Source organism: Bactrocera dorsalis, chromosome 2 (assembly GCF_023373825.1).
Source record: "Bactrocera dorsalis isolate Fly_Bdor chromosome 2, ASM2337382v1, whole genome shotgun sequence".
Taxonomy (NCBI): domain Eukaryota; kingdom Metazoa; phylum Arthropoda; class Insecta; order Diptera; family Tephritidae; genus Bactrocera; species Bactrocera dorsalis.
The window spans coordinates 84,672,431-84,686,956 of record NC_064304.1 but is presented as its reverse complement, the minus strand read 5'-3'; the positions used below and the strand labels follow the sequence as shown (position 1 = coordinate 84,686,956).

The window sequence follows — 14,526 nt, the reverse complement described above, 5'->3', positions numbered from 1 at the left end:
AAAAGCATTTGTAGTATGCCGATAACAAAGAATATTTCACTCAATCAAACAAATTAAATTCTGTATACTTAATTTGCAATTTGAAAATATGAATATGTAAATATATACATACACACATACATACATACATATGGAACAGCCGTGCTATTAGCATATTCACATATTCAATTAAATTATTCTGCAGAAAGTTAAGCACAGGTAAAGGGCAAGAATATAATTGAATTGACAATTAAATGAATTAAGACACTCAAGCTTTGTGTTGCCAGACTAAGGTAATTAGTAAATAGTTGTAAGTAGTCAATGAATTGTCAAAGTATAATATTTTATATATAAATACTGATTTTTCGTAGAAATTAAATATGAAATGACAAAGTTATTTACAAAAGCTAAATTTACAAAAATTGCTCAAGTGACAGCTGTCAAGTTTAACCAACAACAATTATAGAATCAGCAGTGACTTAAGAAAAACTTATCAAATATATACTTCGTATTAACGATTCTGGTTGAATAACGCCAATAAAAAATGTTTCTACCAGTTAAGAGGTTACATGAGTTTCTTCGGATAAAAAACAGCCTTTTTTCAAGAATATTTTTTCATATAAAAATGAAATATTTTATTAGATTTTTTTATTGTTACAAACATACACTATTAACAAAGAAATTCAGAAAGTTTTGTAAAAAAAATTTTAAACTCGGCCATTGCAACGCCTTTTCCGGTGACCCCTCGGAAAAAGGAGCGCCCGCGTTGGCAGGATGAGTCCTTACAGGATCATCTAAAGTGAAAAAATACGTGTTTTAGTTAAAACCTTAACTTGAAACTCGGACTAAAAAATTAAAATTGTTTTTTTTTTACAAAAGAAAGAAAATTTCAGTGAAAATTTCACTTTCAAATAGGTGTAATAGAAAAAAATCCTTCGTCCAAGTCTTTAAGAGAATTGCATCTCAAAGACCTGTGTAAAATTTCGGTTTAGTAGTTCTCGAGAAGTCTTGCCAACCAACTTCGAAAACACAGTTTCGAAAAAAATGCGTTTAAAGAAGGCGCACTTAGCCCAGCTAGCCTCGAGCGCACAAGTTCTGAAGACTGTATTTCCGAAACTATTACTCGGATCAACTTGGAAATTTCATATAAATGGTCAGCATGACGAGCTGAGTTGATTTAGCTATGTCTGTCTTTATATACCCGAACTAGTCCCTCAGTTTTTGAGATGTATAGACCTGAAGTTTTGCACTTGCCATTTTCTCTCTAAGAAGCTGCTTATTTGTCGGAATCGCCGATATAGGACCACTCTAGCATATAGCTGCCAAACAAACTGAACGATCGGAGTCAAGATGAATAAGTTTTATACCCTTTTATGTTTTAAAAACTGCAACTGTGAAGGGTATTCTAGCTATGGTAAAACTGAAGTTAATGTGTTTTCTTCTTTTTTTATTTTTTAATTGGCAACTAAAGCAGGTGGCAACCACGCCTCAGTGTAAAACCAACCGCATTGTATGCAAATTGTTGTGTCATTTGTGGTATTTGCTGCCGTTGCAAGTTTAAATGTTTACCTGCAACTATTCAACACAATATTTAATTTAATATGTAACAATGCAGCAACGACAACAACAATAACACCAGTAACCGTGGCAATAATTTATTGCAAACGCTGTTTTTAACGTCAATACAATAATTGAAAAAATATATTTATTCATCGGAATGAAAATGTAAAAATGCATAAATATTTATATGCAGGTGTGTATGCACGCACATATATTATGGTAATTATTGTTGGCATAACAGTGCGCACGTGACTATCGGCGATCAGGTGGTAAGTGGGACAGCCAGCGGGTAGTTGTCCTTCTGCGTAAAATTTTGCAATTTTTTGTAAAAAAGCCAAACTCTTGTCATAATAAGCAGTTATGTAAGTCAATAACCACAAACGTGTATAAATATTATTTTAAGCGCTTATAGCTGATTTTAAATGCTGACAAGCTGGTGTTGGAGCGTGCAGCCATGCGCCTTAACGCATTGTACTGAGAAATTTTTTTTATTTTGATAAATATTTACTCGAAGCAAACCGCAAAACGGATTTTTTGCTATTATTGTATGATTTTCCTATTTGTGGAACAAATTATTACCGTTCTTTGAATCTGTATTTCGCGATCTTTTTGAAATTTTATAAATAAAATAAATTTTCCATGTGTTTAGGTCCTTGGCTTACATAATAATTAGCTATTAAACGCAGATTTTTTGATCTTGCGAATAACTCTTAATGATACGTTACTTTTGCACATTTTACTCCGAATAATGGTAAATCAAAAATGAGGTAAATTATGATTTAGTGAAGGGTCACACTTCTCTTTAATTATCAAATGACGAAAACGAAAAGTTGATGGGAGTTTTTTATACTCTCGCAACAAATTTGCTAAGGAGAGTATTATAGTTTCGTTCACATAACGGTTGTTTGTAAGTCCTAAACTAAAAGAGTCAGATATAGGGTTATATATACCAAAGTGATCAGGGTGACGAGTAGAGTTGAAATCCGGATGTCTGTCTGTCCGTCCGTCCGTGCAAGCTGTAACTTGAGTAAAAATTGAGATATCATGATGAAACTTGGTACACGTATTTCTTAGCTCCATAAGAAGGTTAAGTTCGAAGATGGGCAAAAGCGGCCCACTGCCACGCCCACAAAATAGCGAAAACCGAAAACCTATAAAGTGTCATAACTAAGCCATAAATAAAGATATTAAAGTGAAAAGTGAAATTGGCACAAAGGATCGCATTAGGGAGGGGCATATTTGGACGTAATATTTTTGGAAAAGTGGGCGTGGCAACGCTCCTTACTAAGTTTTTTGTACATATCTCGGAAACTACTACAGCTCTATAGAGTTCTTTTCTTCTGACATTTCCATATACAGTTCAAAAATGGAAGAAATCGGATAATAACCACGCCCACCTCCCATACAAAGGTTATGTTGAAAATCACTAAAAGTGCGTTAACCGACTAACAAAAAACGTCAGAAACACTAAATTTTACAGAAGAAATGGCAGAAGGTAGCTGGACTCAGGCTTTTTTTAAGAATTGAAAATGGGCGTGGCGTCGCCCACTTATGGACCCAAAAACCATATCTCAGGAACTACTCCACCGACTCAATGAAATTCGGTACATAATATTTTCTTAACACCCTGATGATATGTACAAAATATGGGCGAAATCGGTTCACAACCAGGCTTTCTTCCAATATAACGCTATTTTGAATTCCATCTGATGCCTTCCCTGTATAATATATACATTAGGAACCAATGATGATAGCGGAATAAAACTTTACACAAATACGGTATTTGAGCTGAGGTATCCCTTGTGGAAAAATTGTCGTGATCGGACTATAACTTTTCAAGGTCCCTGATATCGAACACGAAGAACTCAGTGCCTAACCTAACCTAATTTTTCACCGAAAATATCGGTAAATCTCTCAGAATTTAATTCTAATTAATTTTACAGCAAAATAAAAAAATATGTAAATGACGGATAATGAAATCTCGATTATCACAAGTCGCGCTTCCATTAATTTCAAATGACTCGACGATATTTCTAAGTATCTTCGAAAGTAATTAATATAAAGCTCAGTGTTATATGGCAGCTATACGCTACAGTGATTCGTCATTGGCGCTTCCGACAAATGAGAAGCTTCTTTGGGACGAAAGGATGTGTGTGACTTTTTACCGAAACTATCGGTCAATGTGATATATAATAGAAATTCAGACAGAAGCCCTGCCTGATATAAGTTTGTCTAAGACTTGTAAGTCTAAGCAAGGAGCAGCATTTCGACCCTGTGCTCAACTCCAGTCTGAAATAATTACTGGTGGAAATTTGTTCCTTTGTCTGCCTATTTCGAAAAGTTTTGTGAACTCTTAACTTAGAGCAATAAAAGTGTTCCAACGCTGATAATCGGAGAATGTTTTGCATCAATTATGAGTAGCATCTCCAGTGATCAAATATAAGTATGTTGTTGTCCTTAAGCTTTTGTTGTACGTAACAGAATGGGAACGCACAACAGACATTGGTTTGACAGCTATTGGCAATTCAATTATCGATTAATGGGCCCGACGGCCTTGCAAATGTTTACAGGAAAAGTATGCACTTCAAATGGTTGTATAAAATGCCTTCAAAATTTGTTTGATAGATGTCGATGGATCCGACTTCCGTCAATACTGCTTTTTGATACTCTATGATGTGCTTCTAATATCATTTGGCTCTAATATGATAGTTTTCAAGAAAGATCTTGAACATCTCTTGTGTTTATATCAATATCAAGTAACTTTACTCTTTCGTCGGGTTCGAAAAGTACGTTTTGCAAACGTACTATAATCTGAAAATATTTTCTTACCGCAATTCTCAATACAAAGTCTGACGAAACTAATGAAACCATTTTTAAAATTGCTTTCGTAAAACACTTTCAAATTGTATTTCTTCAAAACGGGTATGCATTTTTTAGATACTACCTTTTCGTGAGGCCTACTTAAGTATTTGTCCGTAGCTATTTGTTTTCAAATAAGGTTTAAAGTCTCAAAAACCATATTTGACCCCAATAGAATATAAATTTATTCTCAGTGATCCCCATATTAGCATTATTATTCGCATACAATTGCTAAGTAACCGAGTGATTGGATATTTCTAAGACGTTTGCATGAAAATACTTTGAAATTCATTTAGAAAAAAATATAAATTGCTAAGAAACAATAATTCAAAACGATTTTTTTGGATTTTATTATTTCAAGCCACAAATCGTGTAGCTCGTCACGTACCTTCATAAAGTCAGGATTGGCTGGCTCAAGGTGAATATTAATTGCTCGATAACTTGACAAAACTCGTCTAGCAATTTAGCACATTGACACCCATAACCACGAAATAGCTCGGCGACTACATAGAAATCATTGAATCATTGTAAAGCGCAATAATAATTAACTCCAGATGAATGAGTTAGCTTAGATTATTGGACTCGTATTTTCTATATGTTTGCTCTAATATGTATGTTCTAGCTGCAGATTCATACACATACATATGTAGTTATGTATGTATGTATGTAGGGACTAGGTCTGCTTTCAGCATTAATATCATACACATACATACTATATACCAAAGTATGTACATTCATGCGTTTGGATAATTGAAATTCACAGCGCATGCGCGCACTAAAAAAAATAGATATTGTTACCAAATCGAGGTGATTGGAATTTTTATATTTAACACACAAAGGCCGACGTGTAGACTTAAGCGTTCATGACGGTATATGTGACGATTGCCATTGACAATCGTGCCAAAGGAAAAACAAACTGCTGAAAAATAATTGGCAGAAATCGCGTCGCCCGAAGTGTACGCAATGCAATAAGAACTAATAAAGCAAATAACTTCTTACAAAGAGAAAGGTAATTGTCTTCGACCCGCCAAATCGTGTAGGGTGTCGAATAGAACAAACAACTGGTATACAAATAGACTGGCATAATCCTAGTGAAAACGAAATAGCAAGCGGTTATGCCACTTTAACCCTTTGTACTGTATTAATACCAAAATTAAGGTGAATCGAGTAAACTGTAATGCGAATACAATACGTTAAGTTAGAAAGCTTTGAAACGTACTGACAATCAGATATATCCTTTTTACATGCCGTTTATTATTATTGCTTGAACTATTTTGTATACAAGAAAAAAATGTTTAACTAAAGTTGTTTCTGGACGAACAATCTATAGCTAAGTTTATGATTTCGTCACTTTAAATTTATATTTTTAAACTTTGTCTTAATATTAATCAATAATTGAATTGTTCTACAACTCTAAAGCCAACTGTGTACAACGAATGCATTTCCGGAGTATAAGAAAACAGTTTCTTAGTTTCGTGATCACATTCGGTAAAAGTAATCTTTGAGAATTGCTTAAAGAAATTAATTTTCCGACTTCCCAAGCTACTAATAAAAAATCAATTAGATAATTTGTTTATATTAGATATAAATATTCATTTAAAATCTTAGTTAGCTTTATTTTAAAGTATAGACTATTAGAATAAAGAAAAAAATTTAATTAAAAAAATGTAGACATCAAAATATTCAAAAATCAGAAACCAAACAGGACAATATATGTATGTACATCCGATTCCCATAAGATTTTATGAATACAGAAAAATTAATAAATTACTAAAAATCTTTTGAGAAATTCAGAAATATTTAGGGCTTAAAGAAAGCTCTTTTTTCACAATAAATTTTTTCTAGAAACGCATTTCTTCAAAAAATCCGCGCCTTAGGCCATTTATAAGACTTTAAGAAAATATGCATTTAAGATTATATGCATATATCGCTCATTTGCTGCAAGAGCCGGCATAAGTCAAAAAAATCGATTCGCCAGAAAACGCGTTTGAAGTTTTCAACTTACTCCAACCTTACACGGAAAACAGGAAATATATTCTCTTCTCAAGCGAAGCATATAAGAGGTATTCATATGAATTTTTCACTCAACATGAAGTATGATATAACGAACAATTCTGCAGCATTAACTCAAAAATCACGTTTTTTGATTTATGCCGGTCTTGCAGCAAATGAGCGATACATACATTGTATTATAACAAGTCTACATCTCATAAATATGTTATTATATGCGCGACGTGCTCGACTTTGTCGTTTATAAGTATAAATATGCAGACATCCGTTAGACGTGTATAGGATGCTTAATTTGCTCGCTCATAATCACATCACATCCTCATGTACATATGTATACACTATGTATAATATGCAAATGAATAATGGATTTCCTTTGATAATTGATTTCATATCAATTTATGTACATATGTATGTACATATGTACCTGTGTTTCCAGCTCACTTTATTGATTTTATGTGATTTTATTCTAATCGAATTCCGTTCAATCGTCGTTGGCAACATTGTGCCGCACTTAGACAACTACTATTACTTAATAAAAACAAAAAAAAATAGATATATGTATGTATTTAGTAAATACAACTGTTGTTAGTAAGAGTTTATAGTATACATACATATGCATGCATATATGAAAAATAAGCAATCGTATTACATCAATGTCTCAATTTAGCATAAATTTTCTAGAAGTCAACAAATTGTTTATAAACATTCTCTTTATTTTAGTTTTTATGTCGTAGCAATTGAATAAGGAAGTCAATAAACAAATAAATTAAATTGTTTTAGTTTTTCATCAACGCATTTGGTTTTTAATTGAGATCGTAATATTGTCATACTCACATTTTTATGATTGCAGCACACAATGTAACTATTTCGCGCTTGAATCTATCCTATATAAGGGCAACTAATCGCAATAGGTAACTTCCGAGAGTGAATAACTGCACTCAGGCACTTACTGTAAATAATTGTTTAGATATGCTGTTCAGTTTCAAATGTTAATATTCGTTATCCATCGAAAACGGAAAACTCTTAAAGGGATCATAACGTTTTTGATTTATTTTTGCGGTCAATAGAAGTGTTGCATATAATGCATTAATTTTTGAATTTTTATTTTTTGGTTTGCAACCCCTAAAATCTTACTTAGAAGAGTTTTTTAACTTTTTAAACCCAAATAACAGTTTGAAAAAAAAAATTCTAAAAACCCGATAAAAAGTTTATTTTTATTTTTATTATCGCAAATACTCTAGATCGCTGGTCGTCAAACTGACACATTTCTATTATATTTTAATAATATTCTGGTTTTGGGATTAAAAATTTAAAAAATTTGTTCTTTAGTATTGTATTTAAAATTCGATTTTTAATTCTCAATCTCGAAATTGGAATTGAAAATTAAAAAAATTTATTTTTAATCCAAGATATCGCATTGAAACTGAAAATTTAATTTTTTATTAAAAATTTCTGAAATCAAAAATTCGCAACCCTGGTCAACAGATCAAGGACTAATGAGTCCTAACAATTGTCCGTCCACTCTGGCGAATTAGACCGAGCGATGCGGAGCTTTTGAATAATTGTTTTCTAAGTCTCGCCACCTTGTTTTTCTTTTCAAAGCTACTACAAAAATTATTCCAAGACTGTTGCTTTACGCACCATCTTTTTGAAGTCCCTTAGAAGACAAGAGCTCCGGCAGGGGGCTTCGTTTTGTGCTTGAGACGCAGAGTAGGATAATTTCTATTGCTTAATTTATTTTTGGAAAAACTTTAGTTTTGTTCTTTAGGTAATTTTAGTTGGACTTTTGGATAGCTCTATATACAATATTTCATTATTCAATAAAACAATATTAATATTTTGCTTTTGAATGTATATTACATATAACATGAAGAGTGATCCATTACGATGTGACGTACTTTTCAAAAGAAAAAACACAGAAACTTCAAATTTTATGGGGAATATTTATTATCATTCGAAAGAACATTCTTTGGCGCTTATGTTTTAAAGATTACCTTTTTCAAACAATGGCCGCGGCTACGTCTCAGATGGTCCATCCGTTGAGTACAATTTTCGCTGGCTCGTTGGAGCAATTCGACTTGTAACTGACGAATGACATGCCTGTTTCGATCCACGACCTGAATCGAAGCGGGATTGCCCGCATAGACTTAAGACTTTACATAGCTCCTTAGGAAAAAGTGTAACGGTGTGATATCACACGATCTTGTTGGTCAATCGACCGGCCCAAAACGTGAAATTATACGTTCACCGAAGTGTTTTCTCAATAAATTCATTGATTGATACGATGTGTGGGAAGTTGCGCCCTCTTGTTGATACCAAATGTCACAGAGATCACGAGCTTCAATTTCAAACATAATAACGGTCGCTATAGACGGTTACGTTCTCACCGCCATCATTTTGGAAGAAACATGGACCGATGATTCCATTGGCCCAAAAACCACACCGGACCGTTGTTTATTCTGAATAAAATGGCAGCTTTCAAGTTGCTCTTTGTTCCAAATGCGCCAATTTTGCTTGTTTACATACCCATTGAGCCAGAAATGGGCCTGATCGCTGATTAAAATTTGGCTCGAAAACGCCGGGTCTTCTTGGAACTTTTCAAATCATATAGAGCGATGTATCGTCGCTTAGGAAGCTCGAGCGGCTTTAGTTCTTACATAAGTTGTATTTTGTATGCTTTCAGTTTAAGATCTGGACGTAAAATGTGTCAAGTCGTTCCATAAATCGGTTTCGACCACCACTAAGTAATTACTGGTTGAATGGTTATTTTCAGTCTTTAAAATAGGTTAATGCATGTGTTATTTAGCACAATTTTCCCACTTTGCTTCCAAAAACGAATTACTTATTTATTAAAAAACAGAAAAAATAACTATAATTTATAAGTAATAGTATATGTACGTATGCACCTATGCAATTAGGTATGACGCCAACATTTAGAGTTTTTGAAAAATATTTACGAGCAATTCGTGCTAAATTACAGTCGCGGTTAATATTTGTGAAATCTGTGTAGTGCTTTGGCGCATTTTCTATACTCATTAATGAACACATCCACGCAAATATGCAGATATGTACATACATATGTAAGCATGTGTGTGTCTACACCCAAATACCAGAGTGAGGCAAGCCCAAGTTTGGACGAACTTCAGTTTGCATCACTCAGCTAAGTTGTGCAAACGTATTTAAATCAATAAATGGCTAATAGCCAGAAAAAATCACAAAAACAAAATTATAAAGCAGCAACAACGTAGAACGTGGAAAAACAACAACAAAGAATCAAACGCAAAGCACGAAGTGAAGGAGCCAAGCGATTGCGGTAAGTTCAGCGCACAACTAGAACAATATAGCGCGAAATAAACAACAACAAAACCAACCACTAATGTACAACGATAACCTGGCTAAGCCTTTGGCTAAATTCATACCTTTACACACATACAAACACACACATGCACCTCTGTGGCAGCACAAGAGCAATTTGCAACAAAAAATGCGCAACGAAAATGTTGACTTAAAAATTTTCTCACGTAACAGGCGAACGATGCGACACTAATAACACATTTGCAACAGCAACTGCAACAACAACAACAACAGTCTCGGTGGCAATAGTGATCGTTAAAGTAGTGCAACGAAATGGACAAAGAACGAGCAGCAAAAACTTGGTCACCACAACAACAAACATAATTAAGACAAAACCAAGGTACTGGGGAAAAAACAAACTACAATAACAACAATTTCAGTGCCCAAAGTAAATAAAAATATGCATACAAAAAGCCAATGCTTTCAAAATACCAAAGCAAACCGAACCAATTGAGCGTACAAGTGGTTTAGGTAACATGAATTAACAACAACAACAACGAACACTTTTTACAATCATGCAATAGACAACCAAGAGCGGCACAAGTCGGTGAAGCGTGGCCCAAATCGCGCAGCTTACCAGTGTTTTAGCTTAACAAAAACTTCAATTGCCAATTCTTGCTGCTGTTGTTGGTGTTCATACTATGCAACAACAACAGGCACGGTATGGCGTTATGGCAAAGCAACATGAGCAGCAGGGTTTTAGCTGCCATTCCAGCGTAACGCAATATTCTACGGCCAAATATTTGGTTTGCAGTGCCAACAACAACAGCAATTATTTGCGAGTATTTACCACAACAACAAAGCACAGCAACAGCAAACACAATATTTTGCAAATTGCTTACCCCACAAGAAATTTCATGACATTTTTGATTTTTGAATTATCTGTAATAATAAAACAAAATTATATATTTTAACCATGTCGGTACTAGAGATACAGAAAGTTATTGACAATTAAAAATATTGAATCAATACATCTTAAAGCGAAACAAACGGCTGAAATGTTTACAAATTTTTTTCTAGACAAATTAGAAAATTTGTTAGTATACTTTTCGGAGCAAAAAAACGATTTTCTATTAACTGGAATTAGTTCTTTCTTACTTGTCCTTCTTTATGTTACATACTTCCTGGCAAGCTTAATACTATATGTCCTCCTCAGAGTATAATAAGAATAAGTTGAACCACAGACCTGCATTTGTTCATATCAGGCGGGCGAATACGGTGGCTTAGGATTAAGTATTGTTTCGTGTTTGCCCCAAAAGTCAGCCACAATCATGCTATAATGCGACGGCGCATTTTTTTTTGGTACGAGCCTACCTTTGCCACGTTTCATAACCAAAACATTGAGTCAATCCATCGAATCTTCTGATGCCAACACGACGATTTTCACCTTTTCGACGCACATGACGCACATCATAAAAATGTGAGTTATCAAACGGCTTGTGTATTTGCACCTTTTAAATTGCACTCTTTGCTGAACAATTTAGTCTTCCAAAGCTGACACAGAGGCATTGCAAAATAATGCCGTCCAAATGACCATTCCCTCCTTCGTTCAGAAGTTGCTACTTTATGCACACTTATGTATGTATGTCATATACTTATGTGAGGTATATATCTATGCACATATGTAACTGTTGTTGTTTGTAGACGGCGGCATCCATTTGCCAAATGGCAGTTGTGAGAAGTATTTATAAACACATATACACATTTATTGTTTACATCGCGGAATGTAAGAAGGCTCAAATGGCCTAAATGACGTACACATATACATACAAATGTATATACGGGTGTTTGCACATACATGTATATACATATATGTATATGTGCCAAGGTACTCGTATGGACAGCAACATTTGCTGCACCAACAATAGCAATGGCAACGGCAACGGCAGCTGCATGCCAAATAACTTAATGGCGTCTAATGGTGATTGTTTTTCTTGTTGCAATACATTGTATACTATTTACGCCTCATTGTTCCATTTGTCGTTGTTGTTATTGTTCTTTTTTGGCACTAGCGGCTTTTCCATTGGCAAATGTGTGGCGAGCGCCAATCGAATCAAGTAACCGTGATATGTATGTATGTACATATGTGTGTGTCTGCCTTCTGCTGCATTCGCTGGTGGGTTGGTGACTGTTCGGCGGTCGAACGGTCGATCGTTTTGGTCGTTTCGTTAACTCTTTGGTATGCAATTCATTCACTCAAACGCGCGGCTTTGGCAATTTTTCGCTTGAACTTTTTAGACATACTTACCCAAACGCATGCAAATATGTATATGTACATACATATGTCTATGTATATAATTGTCATTGTTGTTGTACATATCAATTGCTCTGTTTACTGTTGTTTCCCATTGGTAATTTAATGCCAAAGTTGCGCTGCACTTTATTGCATATGAAATCGGTGATGTTGTTGTTGAGCTTACGTTTGTGCCAAAGTGTTTTTCCTAGTCATAGCGAGAATTCTGGATATTTCTTAAAATGATACATTCACATATCTTACATACATACATACATATGTAAGTACTTACCGCTATATACTATATAAGTTTACGTGTATAAAACTGCATATATATGTATATGTTATAAGCACACAAATGTTGCTACAAATTGTTGCTGCAATAATAATTCTAGCCTTTGGCTGCTCACAAGCTCTTCACACTTCCAAACTAATAGACCTGAGTGTGTGTGTATGTACGCTTGCAAGTGTTTGCTCGCGCTTAGAAATTTGACTTTTGACTTAACGCGCGCTACCCGTGTTGTTGTGAAAATTTAGTAAGGCCAAGCGCTTGGCCGAATTCAGTCTGCAACGTCCAACTGCTTCGCCTTACAAGCGGCTCTTTTGTTTCTCAGGCTTTTTTTGACCGGGCCACTGATTATCGACCGGCCAAGAAGTGAATGAATGAACGCTCGGTCAGCAGCAGCATCGTGTAGGCAGCTTGAATGGCTTACATATAAACATACATGCATTGTTTTTTTTCTATTCTTTTTCTATTTTTTTCAACTTAATCGCTGCGATCAGTGTGTGAATTATTTTTCAGCTTGCATTTTTACTTCATTATTAATTTTATATTTTATTGCTTTTTCTTGTTGTTAGCTAACGATCTCCAAGAGGGTCGTAATGAGCCAATCGAGAAATTTCACTTTTAAGCGTTGGATTATAATTGAATATTCTTTTTTAATTGAATATCTTCACATGCTGATTCTTAAGAAAATATTATTAAAATATGAAAATAAAAAGTATTTGTATACTTCTTTATTCTTTTATCTTTATTATAAAGTTCTATGTTTTTATATATTCCTGAAACAAAAATTATGCTATTTTTTCCGTAACAACATCCGTAATGAATAGAAGACGGCAATAAAGTAAAAGCTACTAAGCGTTAAATGATTTTCCATTTTTTGTTGCCAGTTGCCTAATTTCTGTAATACCGAAAATCTTAATTAAAAATAATTTTTAATCCAAGTACTGGACTAAGAATAAAAGAAAAAACTTTCTGTTTCAAAAATTTAATTAAAAAATTAATTTTTATTTTTTTTTCAGACCTGAAAGATTGCTACTGAGTTCGCCATCCAAAGTATAAAATACTAGTGTTTTGCGAGACACTTTCAAAAATAATTTTTTGCTGAAACTTCACAACCAAAATGTAAGTACATAGAATTCTTTTAACTCACAAATAATATTTGTAAATAATCGCTTACCGATCAACATACATATTTCTATATATAGTAGCACAGAAGTATAGTGCTTTGATATATTCGAACCTTAAGTAGATATTACTATAAAAAGTTAAAGAAACATGTAACCACCTAAAAACACAGAGATATGAATATGCATTGAAACTGAACTAAAAGAATCGTCATTAAATTCGGCATGGAATGCAGGGAGATAAGAGGCAAGCCGTTATCTTTGACCGACGAGATAGATGTCCAAATGTGATCAAATTAAAAGGTGAATTTTGTCCATTTCATCTCCTTCAAAGTAATCTCCTCCCGCTGCAATACACTTATGCCAACGAATTTTCCAGTCATCATAGCACTTGGAAAAATCCTCCGTCGTGACGTGAAATTTGGCATAGATGTCACAAATAGTACTACCAACTTATAGAAAAAAAATTTAAAAAAATGTCTCTTCCTGGTCTTTCCAGCGGAGTGGAGCTCTGTCTCTCGCTCTCCCGGCGGGTAGTGCGACGAGTACTGACGGAGCTGGAGTATTATCATCCATTTGAACGTAAAGACCTAGCCATCGTAGCCGCTGTTTCTATGTATGTCAATGACGTCGTGTAACTCGTACATCTCATCGTTTCATCGAAGAACTATAAACATTCCGCAGAATATTTCTCTCGAAAAGTCGTATCGCCGACTCATCAAATGTTGTCATCGTCCATACCTTTTCACCGAAGAGCAGGACGGGAATAATGAGTGACTGATAGAGTGTGGTTTAAGTTGGTTGAAATTATCTACGACATCGAAGTTATGAATGTCAACAACGCCGTAGGAGAAAAGTCGCTAGTGCGACGACTGTTTGTTTGACGTTCCCTCGTTCACTGCCAGACCCAATTGCTTCATTTTCTTATTCAGTCTGGAGAAAGCTAAACTAATGGCGCGGATGTTGAAGCCAATGACAACAATATCATCGGCGGCCAGCACCTGTACACTCTTATAGAAGGTTGTACCTTCTCTATTCACATCTGCAGCTCGAATTATTTTCTCCAGGAATAGATCGACGAAGTCGAACGATAGAGAATTGCCTTGTCTGAAGCATCGTTT

The 14,526-nt window shown here is 34.5% G+C and overlaps 1 protein-coding gene and 1 long non-coding RNA gene across 4 annotated transcripts in view; one reads left to right on the top strand and one right to left on the bottom strand.

Moving 5' to 3' along the window:
- The window catches only part of LOC125776537 (uncharacterized), a 182,155-nt gene that overhangs the window by 41,787 nt on the left and 125,842 nt on the right, over positions 1-14,526 (bottom strand). The window lies entirely within an intron of this gene.
- Positions 1-14,526, top strand: part of LOC105228533 (uncharacterized) — a 70,726-nt gene that overhangs the window by 24,678 nt on the left and 31,522 nt on the right. For all 3 annotated transcript variants that reach the window (XM_049449090.1, XM_049449089.1, XM_049449087.1), the window contains one exon: positions 13,301-13,403. The gene's annotated coding sequence lies outside the window, so the exon portion shown is untranslated. The remainder of the gene's footprint in view (positions 1-13,300; positions 13,404-14,526) is intronic.